Source organism: Erinaceus europaeus, chromosome 1 (assembly GCF_950295315.1).
Source record: "Erinaceus europaeus chromosome 1, mEriEur2.1, whole genome shotgun sequence".
NCBI lineage: Eukaryota > Metazoa > Chordata > Mammalia > Eulipotyphla > Erinaceidae > Erinaceus > Erinaceus europaeus.
In genome coordinates, this window is record NC_080162.1 from 67173864 (window position 1) to 67197271 (window position 23408).

Sequence of the window (23408 nt, forward strand, 5' to 3'; positions counted from 1 at the left end):
TCTGAAGCATTGTGATAATGCTCTTGTGGGATCACTTTCCCTTGAGTCCCCATACCCAAAAGAACTTACAAAATTCTAGAAGTTTAGGGCTGGTTTTGTTCTAGATGACATCACTGGCACTGTTCAACAGGCTTTGACTGAGGTAGCAACACAGTTTCAAAATGTCACTATGGATAGTTCATGGTGTAGCTGAATGAACTTCAAAGTAGCTGGGGTTTTTATTTTTGTGATGAAAAGGAAAAAATAAAAGTAGCACATCTTGAGTTCATTTAGAAGTCAGCATCCAGGGTAAAACAGTTGTCTGTTGGACTTGACATCATGCCCATCCTCTGATACTCTCCTTCTCTCTCCTCAAAGAAGTTAGTTCTTCCCTCCCAGTGAGATATTCTCCATAAAGGCAGATAAATTCTCTACTCTGAATGCCTTGCTAACACCCAGCTCCAGTATAAGTCCGTCCACCACTGAATCAGTGTGCTACTTCTTTAAAGTGCAGTTCATCCCAATGAGATTCACTGGCAAGGCCTCTGTGAGGAACTACTGTTCTAGCCTAACAGCACTGACCACTATGTCTTCCTTCCTTCCTTCCTTCCTTCCTTCCTTCCTTCCTTCCTTCCTTCCTTCCTTCCTTGCTTCCTAATTTATTTATTTCCTTTTTGTTGTCGTTTTTATTGTTGTAGCTATTGTTGTTGATGTCGTCGTTGTTGGATAGGACAGAGAGAAATGGAGAGAGGAAGGGAAGACAGAGAGGAGGAGAGAAAGATAGACACCTGCAGACCTGATTCACCTTCTGTGAAGCGAACCCCTTACAGGTGGGGAGCTGAGGGCTTGAACCAGGATCTTTAGGCAGTTCCTTTTTTTTTTTTTCCTCCAGGGTTATTGCTGGGCTCGGTGCCTGCACCATGAATCCACCGCTCCTGGAGGCCATTTCCCCCCTTTTTGTTGTCCTAGTTGTTGCAGCCTCGTTGTGGTTATTATTGCCATTGTTGACGTTGCTTTGTTGTTGGATAGGACAGAGAGAAATGGAGAGAGGAGGGGAAGACAGAGAGAGAGGGGGAGAGAAAGATAGACACCTGCAGACCTGCTTCACCACCTGTGAAGCGACTCCCCTGCAGGTGGGGAGCCGGGGGCTCGAACCGGGATCCTTATGCAGGTCCCTGCGCTCTTTAGGCAGTTCCTTGTGCTTTGCACCATGTACGCTTAACCAGCTGCGCTACCGCTCGACTCCCCACTATTTCTTTTACTCTCTGCTCTGATTGTTTGTGTAGCAGATGTTTGAACATCAAATATGCAAAGTGACAATGGAGTCCCTCATCTCTGTTCATTGGAAAAATGTAAGACCAGACATCAATCTTCATTTCTTGAATGAGAATATGGATGCAAAAGAACCAGGAAAGAATATTCTTTCCATAGCTGCAAAAGCTACTACATATTCTCCATTTTTGGCCCCCAATCAAACACAAGGCCCAGTCTGCTTTCTTTATACAAGACATTGTCTCAATAGTGTTGAAAGGGAATGTCCTCTCTTTGGAATCTTTAAATATTGATGAGGAGATTATATATTTCAGAATGTTTGTTTTCCATGGAAACCATAAAAATAGAGGGTTTCTGTAATCTGAAACTTCTTGGCTAAACTACTCTACCGTTTTCATTCACTATGCCATCACTGGCAGGGAAGAAAACCAGCACATGGGATATAAAATATCTACCCTCAGACAATAGGGCCTCTCAGTGCAGGCTGTCCTTGGAAAGATCCACTTTCTTAGGCAACCAAAAAGAGTTGTCTTATACATCTGCCAGATATTATAGTATTCGATGGAAATGATGACAAAGCAGCAGAGGTTTTCTCTCAGGAGCAGCTCCTTTCAAATCAGTTGGGTGGGGTAAGGGGTGTGGGAGGAACAGGGGCCAAGGTTTTACTAGGACAGCTCCTACAGGATCCTCTTCTCTGGCCAGTATGCTGGTAGTGCTGAGGCTCAGGATCATGCTGTCCTTGTATGTCAGGCAGAGTTTCTCCAGGTGTGAGAGCTTTAGTTTGGGGTCCACAATGATGGTGAGCCAGGTGCAGGTGCACAAAGTGCCGGTGACATGAAGGCAAGCAGATGAGGCAGCTTTGCATGGGACCTCAGTGGGTACTTTTTAAATACAAGGTCTAGCTACCCAGAAACAGGCTTAGTCTTTTAAAATATCATTTTTCCTTTGTTTTTAAATGTTTATTTATTCACTGGATAGAGACAAAAAAATAAAAAATAAAAAAAACAAGGCAAGGAGACAGATGCCTGCAGCACTGTGACACACTCCTGAAGCTTCACCCCAGTAGGTGGGATGGGGAGGCTTGAACCAGGGTCCTTGAGCATTGTAACATGTGTGTTCTACCAGGTGTGCCATGACCTGCCCCCCCATTTTTTCTTTTTTAATGTTTTTATCTTTATTTATTATTAGGTAGGACAGAGAGAAATTAAGAGGGGAGATGGAGATAGGAAAAGAAAGATAGGTACCTGCAGACCTGCTTCACCACTTGCAAAGCTTCCCCCTTGCAGGAGGGGAGGGGTATCTTGAACCCTGGTCTTTGCACTTAGTGCTATGTGTGCTTAACTTGGTGTGTCACCACCCGGCCCCCTTTATGCTTTTTTTTAAAGGTAGTTATTTTTGTAATTTTTTTTCTTAGTGATGCAATGATGGTTTACAGGGAATCCTCCACCAATATTCTGTGCCCGCCCTTCCCTCTCCAGCCCTACTCAGTGATAACCACCATACTTCTCACAAAATCTTAGAGAACATTTGGTCACTCTTATTTTGTTTGGTGATTCATGAGATTTAATTCCTTGTATTCCACATAGAAATGAAATCATAATTGTCTTATACTTCCCTACTTAGTTCAATGAATATAGTCACTGCCAGTTCTACACATTTTGTTCCAAAGGATATAATATCACTTTTTTTTTAAATTGCAGACCAGTATTGCATTGAATATATGATCCGTAGCTTCTTTATCCAGCCATCTGTGGGCATTTGGGTTGTTTTCATGCCTGGGTAGTTGTGATTAAATCAAATATGAACATTTGGGTATACATATTGTGCCTTTAAATTAATTTTTTCTTGGTTTTTGATATATGTCTAGGAGGGATACTGCAAGATCTTAATGTATTTCCATTTATCTTTCTATATGCATTCATATTTATTTAAAGACTCTCCAAAATGTTTTATTTAAAGGGGTAGTATTAGCCTGTACTCCCACCAACAGTGTTATAGAGTTCTTATTTCTTCACATACTTATCAACATTTTTCATTTCATATATATATATATATATATATATATATATATATATATATATATAGTCACTTTAATGGGTGTGAGGTGGCATTTCATTGTGGTTTTAATGTGAATTTCTCTACTGACAGTTGAAGTGGATTATTTTCTCATATGGCTGTGTGCTGTCTGTATATCCTCATTAGAAACTTTTCTATTCAAATCCTTTGCCCATTTTTAACTTTTTTGTTGTTACTGTTGAACTGCATAATGTTTGCTATCAGTCTCTTGTCCTTTTAAGAATGTAACAACATGTCTTATATTAGCTATGAAATGTTTAAATGGCTTCAGTGAATTGAAATGTGGATCTGAGATATGATTCAGACATCACTATGCCCCTTTCTTGGTACAAAATACCCTGCTACACTGGTTGGAATACCTATAATAATATCTTGATAGGGGGCCAGGTGGTGGCACACCTGGTTGAGTGCACATGTTGCAGTGTGCAAGGACCCAGGTTCAAGCCTCCGGTCCCCACTTGTAGGAAGGAAAATTTCACAAGAGGCGAAGCAGTGCTGCAGATGTCTCTCTATCTCCTTCTCTATGTCCCCCTTCCTCTCAATTTCTGACTGTCTCTATCAAATAAATAACAGTTAAAAAATAAAAAACAAAAAAAATAAAAATAATAATATCTTGATAGGATATTTCCTTGAGCATGGTACATTCTTTATGATTATATATGTTCATGCTGCTGAATTAAGTGCACACAAAATAAAACTTATAAAAGAAGCTTGATAAATAACATTGCTCACATTTAAAATTACATAGTCCTTAAGCCATGTTAGAGAGAAAATATTTCAACCAAGACTTTTAGAATGGTTAACACTTTCCCACAATAATTTACCTTGAAATTGAACTAGCTGATGGTCAGTCTTTTTCTCAGAGCAGCTAACAATATTTTCTCCTGGTTTTGATCTCAGAGTTAACGAACCACAGTTGATCTCTATCTTTGTCTAAGATATATTTTCATATTTGTTTTTATTTAATTTATTTTATCTGACAGGTTGCTCAGCTGTTCTTTGCTTTTCTTCTCCAGCTTCTGTCCTTTGAGTCTTCCCTTCTAGGTTTAATTTCTCAGGCTTTGTCATTTCTTCATATTTTTTTTCCTGATCTCCCTAACCGTTCAATCTGTTATTTCATGAAAGAAACAAAATTTTGGGCAATGTATCATGCATAAATAAAACATTATTACTTTCCAGTATAGTGCATTAATGTAATCACATCTCTTGCATCCCTTACAGATATTAACAGAATGCAATATGTAAAGTCCTTTAGTATTTATGTCTTTATAACTAGGTTTCACAGTGAATTTGCTGCTGTTTACTTTTTCATTGTTAAGTCCACTTGGGTTCTTATGGCCATATAACCTTGAAAAAGTGTATGGAATATTTCTGTCTGAGAGTAGAAGAGAACTCTCATGGGAAAATAAATCCTCACAGGAGTGCCAACTGGATTCTGGATGGTGAGGAAATTAAGATCATCTAGTAAGGTCTGGATGAACAGATAACATTTCTGGAGAATCAGTTGAACTAACTCTGAACTCTCAAGTATGCATGGTTCATCTGTAGTGGTTATCTACCAGGCAAATGTATCTATCTATCCTATTTTCATAGAATATCTTGTTGCGGGAGTCGGGCTGTAGCGCAGTGGGTTAAGCGCAGGTGGCGCAAAGCACAAGGATCAGCATAAGGATCCCAGTTCGAACCCCGGCTCCCCACCTGCAGGGGAGTCGCTTCACATGCGGTGAAGCAGGTCTGCAGGTGTCTATCTTTCTCTCCTCCTCTCTGTCTTCCCCTCCTCTCTCCATTTCTCTCTGTCCTATCCAACAAAGACAACAACAATAAAACGATAAGGGCAACAAAAGGGAATAAGTAAATAAAATTAAAAAAAAAAATTTTTTTAAAAAGAGTATCTTGTTGCACCACAGTCAAACAGTTTCAGTTTTGAATGTGGACTTCAAAGTCTCTTCAAGCCATAAAGTATGATAGGAACAAAATACTCCCTGAAAGGTTGTTCAGTGGACTGTATCTCATTTTTTTTCTTAATGTTTTTATTTATTCTCCCTTTTGTTGCCCTTGTCTTTTTTATTGTTGTTGTAGTTGTTGTTATTGATGTCGTCTTTGTTGGATAGAACAGAGAGAAATGGAGAGAGGAGGGGAAGACAGAGAGGGGGAGAGAAAGAGAGACACCTGCAGACCTGCGTCACCACCCATGAAGCGACTCCCCTGCAGGTGGGGAGCTGGAGGCTCGAACTGGGATCCTTCTGTGTGTCCTTGCACTTTGCGCCACTTGCGCTTATCCGGCTGCGCTACCGCCCGACTCCCTGTATCTTATTTCAATCGTTTATTCAGTTATGCAGTGTTGCCTGTGTCAGAGTTTATTGTTTTCCTTTCTTTCTATACTTAGGTAACAATTGAGTTCCAACTATGGAAGTATCTAAAGTACTAATTGATACTGAGTATATTGCAACTGAGAGAGACCTGGTATAGCATAGTTTTTAAGTTTTGAAATATTCTCAAGTTTTTCTTAGGTGTGCAAATCAATATAGTTCAAAGCAGGATTGTGATTAGCAGAAATTGTACCTGTTTGACATCTCCAATTATCAATTGTGCTCAAGCAGATATCAGAAAAAATATTTTTTAAAAAGAAACTAAAAGATAAATTGGTCTGATTTGTGTTATGGTAACATGATTTGTATGTCTCTTTCTTTGTTTCATTATTTGTACCTGTATTGTACAGTATCCTGTCATGTTTATATCCCATCACATTACAAATCATATATATCAAGAGTTTGTCATCCCTCCTGTAAGGGAAAGCTTCCGAAGTAGTGCTGAAGGTGTCGTTTTTCCTCTCTCCTTCCCTATCTCCTCCCCTCTCAATTTATCTCTATGTCTAGTCAATAAATAAATAATTATTGTCACAATGAATACTTAGAGTAACAAGTAGAACTTAGGAACTGTTTCTCAGAATAAAATTTTAGATGTAAATATATTTACATATGTAATATGTCCACATATATAGTATATCCTGTCATGTGCACATATATGTAGATATGTGTTGTGTGTGAGGCATATCTATATTTAGATATAATTAAAGTTTTAAAAAGACACTTAATGTACACTTAAAACTATACAATCATGATGAAGATATACACATATATATTACTAGATGTTATAACAAGGACATAGTAGTGCATCTAATCACTACCATAATTAATTAAGTTAGTGGTAAATATAAATTATAACAATAAATATCTATAGCAACTATAATGCAATCAAAGAATACCTGTGGTTCCAATTCATTAATACTAATATTTACTGCCATTACTTTTGGTTACTACATACAATTGCTTTGTATTCTGTAGAAAATAGTGAGCTGACCTACTATTCCGTCAGGAAATCATTAAAGTTATCTCTTCTATATGAGTAAGATACTGTAGATACTTGTTACTTTCTTTCCTAATTTTTCTCCTTATAGAAATGAATAAAGTGGGGCTGGGCACAAGGATACAGGTTTGAGCCCTTGCTCCTCACCCACAGAGAGGATGCTTCATGAATAGTGAAGCAGGTCTACAGGTGTTTTCTCTTTCTCTCCCTCTATCTTTCCCTATGCTCTAAATTTCTCTCTTGTCAAAACAAAATAGAGTGGAAAAAAAAAGAAAAAAAACATTGCTGCTAGGAGCAGTGGGTTTGTAGTCTTGGTACTGATCCCTAGCAATAAGCCTGGTAGCAATTTAAAAAAAAGTGAAGAGTAAAATATGACCAGTATTTGATTGTAATAAATACTAATAGTGTTGATAGTATGTTTTTGAACTACTTCTTTGAAAAATCTAGAGAGAACTTTATTATCTATACCTTAGCTGATGAAATTCTAATAGTCTATGCATTATTTTTGTTAAATTTATAATAAGAAGTGTTATCAGCAGAGATAATTAACTTTCTATATTTATGAAACTTATTAGGTTTCACTATTACTGGTATAGTTTATTGGCTATTGATCATATGTAAACATTACCTTTGGCACAGCAGCAACATAATATGCAGTTTCAGATTTAATTTTTCTACTCTTTGAGATAAAGAATTTGGTGGCGGGGCCAGGTGGTGGTGCACCTGGTTAAGCACACACAGTACAGTGCACAAGGACCCAGTTTCAAGCCCCTGGTCCCCACCTGTAGGGGGAAGCTTCACGAATTGTGCAGCAGGCCTGCAGGTGTCTGTCACTCTTTCCTCTCTGTCTGGATTCTGGATGGTGAGGAAGTTAAGATCAATTTCTCCCCTCTCAATTTCTCTCTGTCTCTATCCAATAATAAAAAATAAATAGAAAAAATCTTTAAAAATAAAGAAAAGAAACAAACAAAGACATAAAAGAATTTGGTGGCATAAATACATTGACTTTTCTTATTCACTTTTTCTCACAACCAAATTCTATTATCTTATTTCAGGCATTTTCAATGGCCATTTTAAAGGATCTTTGGACAGTCTCCTCTGTGAATATGTGATACGTACCTCTTTTGCCAAATATACAGATCAAATAAGTTGTTTGGTTTTCTCTATATTACATTATCCCCTAACTAATTCTGAAATGTCATTCCTGCAAGTTTGAACTGTTATAAAATTCTTGACCCCAAATACAGTGTTCTCTGGGTAATGAGAGGTATATATAAATGGATTTATGAAGTATTTTTTCTTTATCATGTAATGTAGGCTCATATTACGATAAGATTAGGGGAAGTATGGCTATCAAACCATCTGAGAGAGAAAAGTGTAAATTTATAAGCTGATGTATTCTCACTCTTGGAGCTCACTTATAAGTGAAGAAGGTTAGCTATATAGTTTTGATAATTAGCATTTTATAGCCTGGCACTGCTTCTCCTTAACTGGGTCCTGAGTAGTCCTGGGAGTTGATTCCTAAATTATGTCTTTATTCAAGAAAAAAGGGGGCAATTCTAGAATAATCTTCATTCACACTAAAAAATGTCTCAATATGCCCATTTTATAAGTGAACTATAAACACTTTTCAGTTTAGACCATCTGCTCAATAAACTTAGAAGTGAGAGAGCCACTTCAGTATTTATATATTTGTTATCAAACCACTGAGAAAATGTTTTGTATACACACTTAATGCAAATATTAGGGGAAAGTGCATAAGTATCTTCACAGATAGTACTACTACCATGACAAATTTAGTGAAGGAAACTGTCGGCTGCGATGCTGAGGAGAGAGAGAGAGGAGATCCGGAGCAGAGAGGGAACACAATTCTTTATTCCCACAGACACCTCATATAGTTGGGTGACAGCGAAGTGGTTCGGGCCATGTGGAGCTAGCCAAAATGGCCGCCTCGCGCAGCAACATTCCCTGTGTCTAGTCACTGAAGTGAAAAGCGGGCAAGAGAGTGAGGGACGGAAAAAGAAGGACTTTATAGGGCAAAAACTGTGAGTGATGAGCCAGGACTGGATTGGTTGGGAAAGGCACTCTGAGAATGTCCCAACTCTCTAGGGAACTGGCAATAGCCTGAGAGGACAACATGGTGGAGCAGGTGCTCTGAGAGGAAACAAGACCTATAAGGATGAACTATTACAGCATAATCTAATTTTGCATATCTTCAACAATAAGTTGTCTTTAAGGTGTCTTGACTAGTTTTATTTTAAATATTTATTTTATTTATTCCCTTTTGTTGCCCTTGTTGTTTTATTGTTGTAGTTATTATTGTTGTTGTCGTTGTTGGATAGGACAGAGAGAAATGGAGAGAGGAGGGGAAGACAGAGAGGAGGAGAGAAAGATAGACACCTGCAGACCTGCTTCACCACCTGTGAAGCGACTCCCCTGCAGATGTGGAGCCGGGGTTCGAACCGGGATCCTTATGCCGATCCTTGTGCTTTGTGCCACCTGCGCTTAACCCGCTGCGCTACAGCCTGACTCCCTGATTTTAATTTTTATTAGTAGTTTTAAAACGGTTTACAAGATTATGAATTTACACGGGTATATTTGCATATCACATTCACCAGTAAAGTTCCTTGGCCCAGTCCCCTCCCCATGATGAACACTTTAATTCACACAGAGTCTTAGAGACAGTTTAGCTACTTTTTTCTTTTCTTTTCTACAAAGTTATGTGTTTTAATTCTTCTTTTTGATATATGAGTGAACCATCCAGTAATTGTTTACCTCCTTAATTACTTTACTAAACATATTACAATATCATCTTTTTTGTTGTTTAGTAGTATTCCATTGGGGATATATTCTATATTGTTCATTCAGTCCTCTGTCAAGGAACATTTTATTGCTTCCACGTCTAGGCTCTTCAAATAATGCAGCTACGAATATATGGGTTCATATGTCCCTTCAAACGAGTGTTTACATATCCTTTAGATATATGCCTTAGTGTAGTATTTCTGGTTCATGAGGTATTTCCATTTTCATTTGTTTAAAGAATCTCCAGAACTATCTTCTGATGGAAGAAGGTGCAATAAGCTATTATTGAAATAGGAAGAGAACATTTGAGTGACAACTGACATTAAACCCAAGGCTTTTATATACTTTTTTCTAGAGGACGTAGTTCAGACATTATAAAATTATTAGCAGACCTGGAAATTTGTTTTCTAAGATATAACCCTGACATTTCTATGGAAAGAGCAAGGTTGTCAGTGGAAGGACTCAAGGCATGAATAAGCTTAATAAGTCACAGCTTTTGCATTAGTGCTTGAAAGGCTGGAGATGTGCAGCATATCTCGCTTCATGCTTAAAGAGACCCTGTCAGAAATTTAAGTCCCCCTACCAATGAAGAAGTAGATAAGTGTCCTTGGTTTGTGTGTCTAAAAACCCATCCCCATGATCTGTTGTTTTGGAATTGAGAAAGAATTCTACTTGCAGGGCTGAGTTGACACAATTTTTTTTACCCCCCCTTTTTTTATTGCCTCTAGGGTTATTGCTGGGGCTCAGTGCCTGCACTACGAATCCACTGCTCCTGGAGGTTATTTTTTCTGTTTTGTTGCCCTTGTTGACTTATTGTTATTGTTGTTGTTATTGCTGTCATTGTTGTTGGATAGGATAGAGAGAAATTGAGAGAGGATGAGAGGACAGAGAGGGGAAGAGAAAGATAGACACCTGCAGACCTGCTTCACTGCCTGTGAAATGACCCTCCTGCAGGTGGGGAGCCAGGTGCTGGAACCTGGATCGTTACGCTGTTCCTTGTGCTTTGCGCCATTTGTGCTTAACCCACTGTGCTACCTCCCAGCCTCCACAATTTTTTTTTCTTGCCACACTGAGTCTGAAAGTTCTAGCTGACCTATTCCAGCGGTGACACTCTGCTGAATCTCACCCATTATGCTCTACAATAATTGTGATTGCTTATTAACACTTTTTGCATATCATGAATTCTTATAAATTCCTACTAGTATCAGTTCAAATAAACCTTCTAACATCTATATGAAATAAGTACTGTTGATTTTTGAACAGTATGGAGCTTAGCAACACCAACCACCCATGCAGTTAGAAATCTAGGTCTAACGTGGGAATCCCCCAAAACTTAACTGTTCGGCTGTAGCAATAGCTCACCATGTGGAATGTATGCATTGCCATAAGCATTACCTGAGTGGTGCTATGTCAGTGAAGATAGCTTTGGTGCTATGCTGTCTGTGCTATCCGTCTATATTTTCATATCTGTCTGTTTGTCTCTGTCTCTCTCTTTCTCTATGAAAAAAGTGACCTAGAGTAGTGAAATATCACGTGTGGGAAGCCTTAGTTTTTCACCAAAACAAAGCAAAACAAAAACACTTAAAGAACTTATAGTTTGCTTTGATGAGGTGAACAAATAATATAAATCATTGATTATATGTATTGTCTATAGGTGATATAATAGTTCTTCTGCAGAGCAAGGGAAACATTGGCTATGTGCTCTTGAAGTGATTTTAAACCTATTATTGACTTCAAATAAAAGCTATTAGCTAGTCTAACAACAAGCAAGATTTACTTGGAAACAAAACAATGAAGAGAGAGAGCATCGTTAAGAGCTTGTATTCATGGTAAAATTCAAGTGCCCTTCCTCAAAGCCAATACTAATGACCCTACAAATAACCTCTGGAGAAACTCCCCATCAGTCCTACTGAAGACGGAATTAACATATTTTCTAGTGAGAGCTATGAAGCATTGGGACCCTGTGCTCTCCTGATTTACCTATACCTTGGGCACACATTCAAGCCTCCTAAGTTCATTTGAATTGTTCTGGGGGGGGGGCAAATAGCATAATGGTTATGCAAAGAGACTTCCAGGCTCTGGAAGCCTCCCCCCCCAACCCCACCACCATATGTAAGTGCTGAGCAGTGCTATGATTAAAACAAAAAATTGTCACACCCCACATGGGGGCCAGGTGGTGGCTCACCTGGTTAAAGGTGGTGTCTCACCTGGTTGAGTGCATATGTTACAATCCACAAGGAGCCAGGTTCAAGCCCGCAGTCCCTACCTGCAGGGGGAAAGCTTCACGAGTGATGAAACAGGGCTGCAGGTGTCTCCCTGTCTCTTTCCCTCTCTATCTCCTTGTTCCCCCTTGATTTCTGACTGTCTCTATCCAATAAATAAAAATAAAAGATTAAAAATAATAAAGCTATTTAAGAAAAAGAATGTTTAAAAAAGCGAATTGTTCTTAAAATGAATATTTGCACCATCATGAGGGTGTTACCTTGTTTCATGATATAGAGAAATAGAATATTTGGAATTGCCATCTTGTAGTGTGACATGTCCTTCTGTGATGATTTGTCATCCACCTCTTAAAAAGTGCAAAGTTAAGACTTCACAAAATGTATATTGGATGTTAGAGGGTCTGCTTTAATAAAGAAAAGTGATATATTTATAAACTCTATACATATATGGTATGAGAAGTACTACATATGCTAGACATTGTAAGTATATTATAAAACGTAATATACAAAGGGTCTGCATATTAGTTTTGTGTTTTTATGAACAATCCACTGAGGGTTTCTTTTTCCTCAAAAGCCTGGGTGGAAAATTGCAATGTTGGCAAAAGTTCTGAACAAATATTTTTGAGGCAGTTTACATAGACTACAGTCCAAAAACAACAGAGAGATAAATTTGTGCAGGGCCTGAATACAGGTAGCTACCTCAATTAACCCATTGTCTCATCTCCAAGGCTGTTGAAAGAGGAGAGGGTACTCAGGAAAGGGACCCCATTAGGTCCTGCACATTCATTTTGATAAAGTTCACAGAAAGGTGAAGAGCCTTAAAGTCATTAGCAGAGTTGGGGAAGAGACAAAGAGATTCAAATGAGACTAAAGTCTATACTGAGGAACTTGCAGTTCAAAATCTTTAGAGCTTTGGAGTTTTGAGAAATATTTTTCATTGTAGAACATCTATGGATTGACCTCAAGTCACCAGAAGCTTTAGGCAACCACTTTTTAGCAATCTGTCCAATTTCTATTAGATATGCAGCCTTAGAATAGTGCAAACTTGGACAAACTGGACCCATGTATGTTTTCTTTTTTAAAAATATTTTTATTTTATTTATTTATTCCCTTTTGTTGCCCTTGTTGTTTTTTATTGTTGTAGTTATTATCGTTGTTGTCGTCGTTGTTGGATAGGACAGAGAGAAATGGAGAGAGGAGGGGAAGACAGAGAGGAGGAGAGAAAGATAGACACCTGCAGACCTGCTTCACCACCTGTGAAGCGACTCCTCTGCAGGTGGGGAGCCGGGGTTCGAACCGGGATCCTTATGCCGGTCCTTGTGCTTTGCGCCACCTGCGCTTAACCCGCTGCGCTACAGCCCGACTCCCCTATGTATGTTTTCTTTTAACTACAGGGGTTATTTATAGAGCTGGGTGCCTGTACATATCACTGATATTAGTGGCCATTTTAACTCTGATAGAAGTGAGAGAGACAAGGAGGAGGGGACAAAGGGATAGAGAGATATCTATGGCATTGTTCAACTGCTTGTAAAAGCCCCCTCCTGCAGGTGGGAGTAGGGACATGAACCCTGTATTACTACTGATCAGACTTTCTTTTTTAAGTGAAACATCACCCCTGCAGGTAGAGACTGGGGAACTGAACCTAGGTCCTCACGTGGTAGCATGTACATTTTTTCCAGGCACATTACCACCCAGATTCCCCCTAAAAATACTCTTAATCTAACTTCTTTATCTTAATTATGTTTTTCCAGTTAACCTAACATAAAGTGGGTAAGTATATGAAAATCCCAAGAATGCAAATATAGAAAAAAGTCATGGATGTTTCCCATTTTTGAGCCACAAATGGGAAGCTGTTTTCTCTTGCTTCTATTCAAAACAACATTTTTTTTTCAGCCAGACTTATCACTGGGGCTTGCTACCTGCACCACAAATCCACCATTCTGGACAGCCATACCCCCCCCCCTTTTTTACCATTTATTTTTTATTAGTTAGGGAGGAGAAGATTTTTTTATTAGGGCAGGGAGAGAAAGAAAAGCACTGCTTCACCATTCATGAAGCTTCCCCATCGCAGCTAGGGAGCAAAGTCTCAAACTTGGGTCCTTGTGGATGTTTATATGTTCACTCAACTGGATATGCCATGGCCTGCCCCCCCCCCATTTTTTTCTATTAAGTTCCACCCAGTGTGTATCTTGTGAAATTTTAACTGTGTTATTCAAAGCTATTTAATCTGCTCACACAAGTAAATATGTAAGTCACTAGACAATATAATGCCTAGTCATCAGATTACCCTCAGCCTTTGAGATTTCTAATTGTAGTCCCAAATATCAACCAGGGAAGATAATTTCTGTTATTGGAAGGAGGTGTGCTCTTTTCAAATTCCTGATTCACGGAAGCCACAAACACAAATAATAAATAGTTGTTATTTTGTTGGGTGTTCTGTTACAAAGTAATGCTAGTTGGAAGAGACTTTTTTCTGTAAAACACACATATAGACACAAAATGTATTTACAAGATGATTGGTATTTACCACACAAATGGTTTTCTTTCTCCTCACTACTTTTTACATCAACAAAAGAATGCTATCTCATAAGACAAGAATCAGATACCACTTTACTACTGTGAGAATGCCATACATCAGAAAGGACAGTAACAACAAATGCTGAAAAAATTTCAGGGGTAAAAGGATCTCCTGCACCGCTAGTTGAAATATAAATTGGTCCATTCCCTGTGAAGAACAGTTCTGAGAACTTTTGCAAGGCTAGAAATGGACCTACCCTATGACCTGGCAATTCCTCTCCTGACGATATGTCCTAAGGAATCCAACACACCCATCCAAAAAGATCTGTGCATACCTATGTTCATAGCAGCATGATTTTTAATAGTCAAAAGCAACCTAGGTATCAACAGCAGATGAGTGGCTAAGAAAATTGTGGTAGATATACACATTGTAGTACTACTCAGCTGTTAAGAATGATGAATTCACCTTCTTCACCTCATCTTGGATAGAGCTTGAAAGATTCATGTTAAGTGAGATAAGCCAGAATGAAAAGGATGACTATGGAATGATCTCACTCATGGACAGAAGTTGAGAAATAAGAACATAAAGGGAAAACACAAAAGTAGAACACAAAGTAGAAATTGGACTGGCTTTGGTGGATTGCACCAAAGTAAAGGAGTCGGGGTTGGGTTGGAGTCTCTCAAGTCCTAGTGCATGATGGTAGAGGAAGACCTAGGCTGGGGGGTGAGATGTTTCACAGAAAACTGAGAAATATTACATATATATCGACAGCTATATTTACTATAAACTATTAATTCCCCCAACAAAAATATTTTAAAGAGATTCTATTTCAAAAATTCTTTTTTTAATTTTTTATATTTATTTATTTTCCCTTTTTTTTTGCTCTTGTTGTTTGTTTTTCATTGTTGTTGTAGTTATTGTTATTGTTGTTGATGTCCTCATTGTTAGATAGGACAGAGAGAAATGGAGAGAGGAGGAGAAGACAGAGAGGGGGAGAGAAGGATAGACACCTGCAGACCTGCTTCACTACCTGTGAAGTGACTTCCCTGCAGGTGGGGAGCCAGGGGTTCGAACTGGAATCCTTACACAGGTCCTTCTGCTTTGCGCCATGTGTGCTTGACCCGCTGCACTACCACCCGACTCCCTATTTCAAAAATTCTAAGTTGGCTCATTTCTCTGACTCAATGAGAACTATGCAATCTCATAAATAATATGGTGATAGCAATCAGTGCTCCCAAAAGGCAGTATAAGGAACATACATCTTAGGTTTTTATCTCACTTTCAGTGTGGTTTCACCTTCTGTCATATTGGTTATAGTCAACCCAGTACAGTAGCATAAATGCATTTACAAATTGAGATAGCACAGATTATTTGTAGGGCCAGATAGCCTTTTTGAGTTCAGTATTTTGTGTGTCGTGGAATAGGGCCTCTGTCAAGGAGTAAACTAAGTTCTGACATAGTACAGCTTCCACATGGCCTGTTTTCCCTCGGAATCTATCCAGGATGACTGTTGCTAAATAGGCCATCAGGATTTGTTCAGTGTCTGATGTCCACATGTTACATCCAGACCCATGTTGTCATGTGACTGGAAGGAGATGTTATAAAACATAGATTTTGTGTTTACAGTTAGCTCCATATGGACCAGCTTGGAGATTTCTCTGGCAAAATTTGTTCTTTCACATCTGTGGAACAGCAGTGAGCTGATTGTCTCTTTCCCTTGAAATCAAGACTGGTGAGTTTGTTTGGATAAAAATCAAAGGACTATCTTTAATACCTTAAATCAGAAAAATATTTAAGAGCATCCTCTCTGTCCTAATACAGTTGTCATTGGAGAAGAGGCAATAGGACACAGAGAAGTTCAGAAATGTGTTTGTGAGAAACTATGACAACAGAGTTTAGAAGGAATCACTAGTAAAGGTCCTTCATTCAAAGAAGTTTTGTATACTTCTGGTTAATGTCAGAGGTTGGTTTTCATAGAAGCACACCAGGAGATATTATGAGAGAAAAATGTGAGTAAGGGAAGTTGGAGTACTTATAAGTAAAATATAGAAGCATGGTATCTAAAATATGGAACAAATTTTGGAGAATATTGAAAAAGGATTTGCCTATCTGGTCCCATCCAAAGTAAAATTGGATTTTTTTTTTATTTTTTATTTTATTTATAAAAAGGAAACACTGACAAAACCATAGGATAAGAGGGGTAGTGTTCAGACTATTTTCCATATGGGTATTAATACTTCTTTTCCATAAAGAACACTATACTTAAAGGTTTTTCGTAATAATTGGGCCTTAAAAACACTGAGTTTCTATGAGGTTATTTTAATGGGAGTCAGAAAAATTTCAGAGCAAGATCAAATATTGATACTATTGCTGCAAGAACTGTAGGCTAGCAATTGGCAACTTTGATGAGTACTTACCCCTGGGAGATCTAGAGAGACTTTTCGCAGGCCATATGATTTAAATTCTTGCTTGGTTGGCTGTGAGGAGATCTGATACAGTGACTGCATTTCCAGATGACTTTTCAGAACTGTTTATGAAAAACAAGTTTTTTTCTGGATGTTGATTTGTCAAATACGCTTGTTCCAGTTGTGTCATTCACAAAGTCCTTAGTCACTGGTTCTCAGGCCTGCAGACTGACAACACTAGAGTCAGCTGAAAACTAGATAAAAATGCTAACTCTTGAAATCTACCAGAGATTCATATCAGAAATTCTAAAAGCGGACCCTTTTCCACTGTTTAAGTCAACCAAGCAATCCTAATATGTACTATAGCACTGAATCTCTCATAAATCCTATGCTAAGTAAGATCTCTGTATCTTCATGGAAAAATATTTATGTGAGTAATGTTAACTGTAAGGAAAGCATCTAATTGAAAAGCATTATCTTATTATTACTATTTTGGATCCAAATAATATCTACCTGAGGTTATATAACTAATTTATTTCAATTTCAGGTCTAACTTTTTCTTTGTAAGAGAGGGATGTACATTTAAAAATATTTTAATTTATTTTATTTTAATGAGGGAGAGAGATACAGAGAGAAAGAACAGAGCACTGTTCAGCTCTGGCTTATGGTGGTGCTGGGGACTGAACCTGAAACTTTGGAGCCTCAGGCATAAGAGCCTTTTGGCATAACCATTATACTGTCTCCCCAGCCCTCAGTATGTACTTTTAATTTACGTCTGGATAAACTTGCCTACCTAAAGTAAAAACCCTCTATATTCTGAGACAAGGCTTTGGGATATATGAACTCCAACTCATAAAGATTGTGAATTAGGAATTCTGTTCTTGTTGTGGTCCGGGAGGTGGCGCAGTGATAAAGCTTTGGACTCTCAAGCATGAGGTCCTGAGTTTGATCCCCCGGAAGCACATGTGCCAAAGTGATGTCTGGTTCTTTCTCTCCTCTTCTATCTGTCTCATAAATAAATAAATAAATCTTTAAAAGCAAAAGTACACGATAGTCTGTAGTGAGTCAGTATGGAGTTCCTAATGAAATAGTGTCCACTTAGACCTAGATACCGTCCTCACCTACTTCCTATTACACTTCCCTCACTCACTGAAAAGCTAACCTTATCAAAGCAAGGACTGCAAAATCTGAATAAGGGCAAGAGACTGGCATACTTTAACAGTTACTCTTTAGTTACTATCACTATCAGGCCACCCCATCAGCTGGGGCCCTAGGTGGGGAGTCCTGAGATTCCCAAACAGATATGATGGACCTAGACCTCAAATAAATCCTTCTCTCTATTGTTGCAGGTCATCTTTATCAGGAACAACAAAATAGACCCCTTTGTGGACTCCCATAGGACCTGCCCTCAACTTGGATCAACAATGCAGAGAATGTCCCATCCTCCAAAGGGAGGATGGACAACATACTCTATGCTACACCTGAAGAAGATGGGTCCTGATACTGGGGTAGCTTGGAACATTCCTACTCATGACCACAGAATGTGAGCTCAGATCTACAGGGATGCAGAGGTCACATAGGCTCCTAAGCTGAATATGGGTACCAGATCAGATCAAATTAGTGGGGTTTACAGTCAACAACATTTATACCCCTTTCCCATATTTGGGAGCTACTCTCTTCCCAGATCCAGCTTTCTAGTCCTTTTTCCAGCCATGACATCATCTCCCCAGACAATAACTTGGGTCCACCTGCATACCAGATGTCAGGCTCAGGAAAAACAAAACAAATAATAATTTAAAAAAACACTAGTAAAATCATGGGCCCTTTGGAATATAACTAAAATAGGCCTACTAACTATCCACAAAATGGAGACCCCCAAATCTTCATCTGCACTATTCCAGCCTTTAAGTTCATGATTAGCCCAAAATTTGTTTGGCTATGTATTTCTTTCTCCCTCTCTATTCCACCCCCCTCCCCCAATTTCCTCTGTTCTATCCAATAAAATAGAAAGGAAAAAGAGGGACTGGGTGCTGGCACACCTAGCTGAACACACATGGTACAGTGCATAGAGACCCAGGTTCAAGCCCCCAGTCCCCACCTGCAGGGGAAAGCTTTGCAAGTGGTGAAGCAGGGCTGCAGGTGTCTCTCTGTCTCCCTCTCTCTCTCTCTCACCCCCTTCCCTCTAAGATTTCTTGCTCTCTCTATCCAATCAGTAAATAAAGATAATAAAAAAATCTTAAAAAAAAAAGAAAAGAAAGGAAAGGAAAAAGAAGCCACAGGAGAAGTGGATTCATAGTGCCAACTCCAAGCCCAGCGATAACCCTAGTGGCAATAATAATAATAATAAATAAAATAGACTTTATATAAGCAATGATTTGGGAGATCAAATCCTTACAGGAAAACTGATGTTTATAATGCTTGACAAATTTGCTAAGAACTGAGACAGGTTCTCCATGAGAGGAAGAGCATAATTTTTTTTTCAAGTTCATATGTATCATATATATTCTTTTCCCAAAGAACACACAAACAACTGTACCCCATATTCATATCTGTATTATTCACAGTGGCCAAAGACTAGAAACAGCCCACATGTCAATCAGTAGATAACTGGCTAAATATACACTCCATGGAATACTACTACAGAATAATTAAAGATTGTCTTATGTCCTTTGGGATAAAATGAATGGAACTGGAGGTAATTATGCTTAGCAAAATAATTAAAGAGATGAAAGACAATCACTGGATGGTTTCACTTCTTCTTCTTCTTCTTCTTCTTCTTCTTCTTCTTCTTCTTCTCCTTCTCCTTCTCCTTCTCCTTCTCCTTCTCCTTCTCCTTCTCCTTCTCCTTCTCCTTCTCCTTCTCCTTCTTCTGCTTCTTCTTCTTCTAGCGTTTGCCCTGCTTCCGTAGCCAGTCAACAGCATCAGGTTGAGCCTCATGTAAAGTTTCAAGACCTCCTTTGAATCTGGAGAGGTGGCAGTCGTTGACTATGTGGGTCATAGTCTGTCTGTAGCTGCAGGGGCAGTTCGGGTTGTCTCTGGCTCCCCAGCGATGGAACATACCGGCGCACCGGCCATGGCCTGTTCGATAGCGATTGAGGAGGGCCCAATCATAACGTGCTAGGTCAAAGCCGGGTTGACGCTTGCAGGGGTCTGTGATGAGGTGTTTGTTCTTTACCTCAGCTGACTGCCAGCTCTGTTTCCAAGAGACTAGAACAGAGAAGTTCAGTGTAGGTGTTGGGTGACGAGACGTCAAGCACTGAACAGGGTGGGCGAAGATATCCACGTATATTGGCAGGTCCGGCGAGCGTAGACGTGGGAAATGAACTTGGATTATGATGAATATCTGGCGGGGCGATGTTGCTAAGAATTGGCAGCCATGGAACCGGGGTGGAACGGATGGTTCCAGAAATTATCCTCATGGAGGAATATAATTTGGAATCGACCAAGTGGAAATGGGGGCTACGGAACCATACTGGGGCACAGTATTCTGCAGTGGAATAGCATAATGCCAGAGATGATGATCGTAGTGTGGAAGCGCTCGCGCCCCATGAGGAGCTGGCCAGTCTTGCAATGATGTTATTCCTCGCGCCCACCTTTGCTGCAGTTTTTATGAGATGTTCGTGAAATGACAGAGTGCGATCGAGAGTAATGCCAAGATAGACTGGCTGGGCTTCATGCCGGATTCTCGTATCGCCAAGCTGCACTTTAAGCTCACGCGAGGCCGAGGCATGGTGTAGATGGAAAACAGATGATACTGTTTTTTGCTGTGCTAGGGATTAGTTGCCATTTTTTACAGTAATCAGATATCAGAGACATATGTGGAATCTAGAGAACTGATATATATGAATGTCTAAATATAGATACTTACTATATAATTCATTTGTTTAAATTTTTTAAGAATTTCTAGGGGAGTCGGGCTGTAGCACAGTGGGTTAAGCGCAGGTGGCGCAAAGCACAAGGACCGGCATAAGGATCCCGGCTCAAACCCAGGCTCCCCACCTGCAGGGGAGTCGCTTCACAGGCGGTGAAGCAGGTCTGCAGGTGTCTATCTTTCTCTCCCCCTCTCTGTCTTCCCCTCCTCTCTCCATTTCTCTCTGTCCTATCCAACAACGACGACAACAACAATAATAACCACAACAATAAAACAACAAGGGCAACAAAAGGGAATAAATAAATAAAATAAAATATTAAAAAAATTTTAAAAAAAAAGAATTTCTTTTAAGAAATTAAAATTTTAAAGATAAAATATTATTTTTTCTTTTTTAAAATAATGATTTAATAATGACTCACAAGACTGTAATATAACAGGGATACAATTCCACACAGTTCCCATCATCTGAGAGCTCCATATCCCATCCCCTCCATTGGAGATTTCCCTATTCTTTATCCCTTTAGAAATATGGACCAAGTTCTTTTGGGGTGCAAAAGGTAGAAGGTCTGGCTTCTGTCATTGCTTCTCTGCTGGACATGGGTGAAAAACACTAATGTCTAAGATGTTAAGATAGTCCCTTCAATAATTAGCCATATTCTCTGAATTCTAGATTCATAACAGCTGCTAAGCAATCATGAGTTAATGACTTTGCTCTTGATGTTCTTCCTCTCATGAAGAACCTGTCTCAGTTCTTATGGAATTTGTCAAGCATTATAAACATCAGTTTTCCTTTAAGGATTTGATCTCCCAATTCTTTGATTATATAAAGCTTATTTTGTTATTATTATTGTCACTAGGGTTATTGCTGGGGCTTGGAGTTGGCACTAAGAATCCACCTCTCTAGTGGCCTCTTTTATTGGGTAGAACAGAGGAAATTTGGGGGAGGAGATAGAGAGGGAAAAAGAAAGACAACCACAGAGGGAGAAAGAAAGATATCTGCTTGTGAAGTGGCCCCTTGAGGGTGGGGCGCTGGAGCTCAGAGAGTCCTTACAAGTGGTAATATGTGTTCTTAACCAGTGTGCCACCACCTGTGCCCTCATTTCTTTTTCTTTTCTTTTCTCTTCTTTTCTTTTCTTACATACTCACATAAGATTTCACTTAGTGTTTGCTATTGTACTTACATCATTGTCTTATATCTAAATTGGCTCTTATTTTTCAAAGGCTCACTTCATAGTAGCATTTTCTACAAATTCTATAGTAAGTTTATAAATATTAGTGGAATTAAATATCAGGATTTCTGAACAAATAAAAAGGATATTGCAGTCTGTGAGCCTTTGTGTACTCTAGACTGTTTACCTGTTGCTTTGTTCAGTATACACCTTTGGGTACTTTGCTTGCTCTTTGTTTTCTTTTTTTACCTTCAGGGTTACCACTGGGGCTCAGTGCCTGCACTATGAATCCACTGCTCCTGGAGGCCGTTTTTCTCATTTTGTCACCCTTGTTGTTGGATAGGACAGAGGGAAATCGAGGAGGGGAAGACAAAGAGGGGGATAGAAAGACAGATTCCTGCAGACCTGCTTCACCATTTGTGAAGAGACCCCGGGGCATGTGGTGACCCGGAGGGGTGGGGGCTGTAGAACCCGGATCCTTCCACTAGTCCTTGTGCTTCGTACCATGTGTGCTTAATCCGCTGCGCTACCACACGATCCCCATTTGTTTTCTTTGTACCAGCCTGTTTGCCCACAATGGTTAACACCCCACTATTTCATTTCTCCCAAAGAACTCATCACAGAATCCTCTTTACAATTTTAAGTTAATGCAGTAGATTAAATACACACACACACACACACACACACACACACACACACACACACACACATATATCATGTGTGTATATTTGTATACAAAATATGTTTTTTTAAAGGACAAGACAATTCTTAACATGAAACATAGTAATTTCCTGATTTGAAAATCCATTAATTTTTCCCAGCCCTGGGAAACTTCTTGGAGGTTACATTTGACTTAGTCCTTAAAATCTCCATTTCAGACTTTTCCCCCTACTTCTTATCCGCTAGATTCCAAAACCAGTGTTCTGTTATTTACTTGATTAGAAGTTTAAATTTATGCCAACTTTAATAACTCCTGTGTATTCCCAAACAAAAAGCCATCAACATGGATTTTTTTACTTGAACCTCACAAAGCACTGGCAGGGAGTTCTAAATGCACAAACTTTTAAAATATGTTTTATTATTATTTTCACAATTTATGTTTTTTTTTACATAAATCATTAAATTCTTCTGCTCATGCCACCCTTTGTTTGGAGGAAAAAGAACACCTAACTTTCTTTCCCCTTATTTCAGCCTAGCATTTGACATTTAATTCTTAAAATGTTTTCTTTTAGTTACATTTAACTGAAATAACAGCATGATTAATTCTTTTAAATGAAATATTTCAGTATTTCATACCTCTAGGATCTTTCTTTATGACTTGTAGTAATTTAAATATCAGGTAATGGGGACCAAATTCATTGTGATTTTTTTATATTTTTTATTGGGAGTTTAATGGTTTATAGTACAGTAGTTGGCACAATTTCTTATCCTCCATATTAAATGTCTGAAAAACACTCTCACCCCCAACCTAGGTCCTTTGCCATCATCATGTACCAAGAACTGAAAGCCCCCTTCCCTTCTACCTCTCTCCCTGTTCTTCCCTAGAGTCCTTTGCTTTGGCGCAATAAACTAAACCCAGTCAAGGTTTTACTTGTGTTTTCCTTTTTTGTTCTTGTTTCTTAAAGTTTTTTTCCATGAGGGATCATCTCATATTCATCCTTATCTTTCTGGCTTATCTCAATTAACATGATTCCTTCAAGTTCTATCCAAGATGAGGAGAAAAAGGTG

General features: G+C 38.9%; 1 pseudogene; it reads right to left on the minus strand.

Annotated features, from left to right (window-relative positions):
- Positions 1-269: 269 nt before the first annotated feature.
- Positions 270-15791, minus strand: LOC103128705 (ribonucleoside-diphosphate reductase subunit M2-like; annotated as a pseudogene).
- Positions 15792-23408: the final 7617 nt, after the last annotated feature.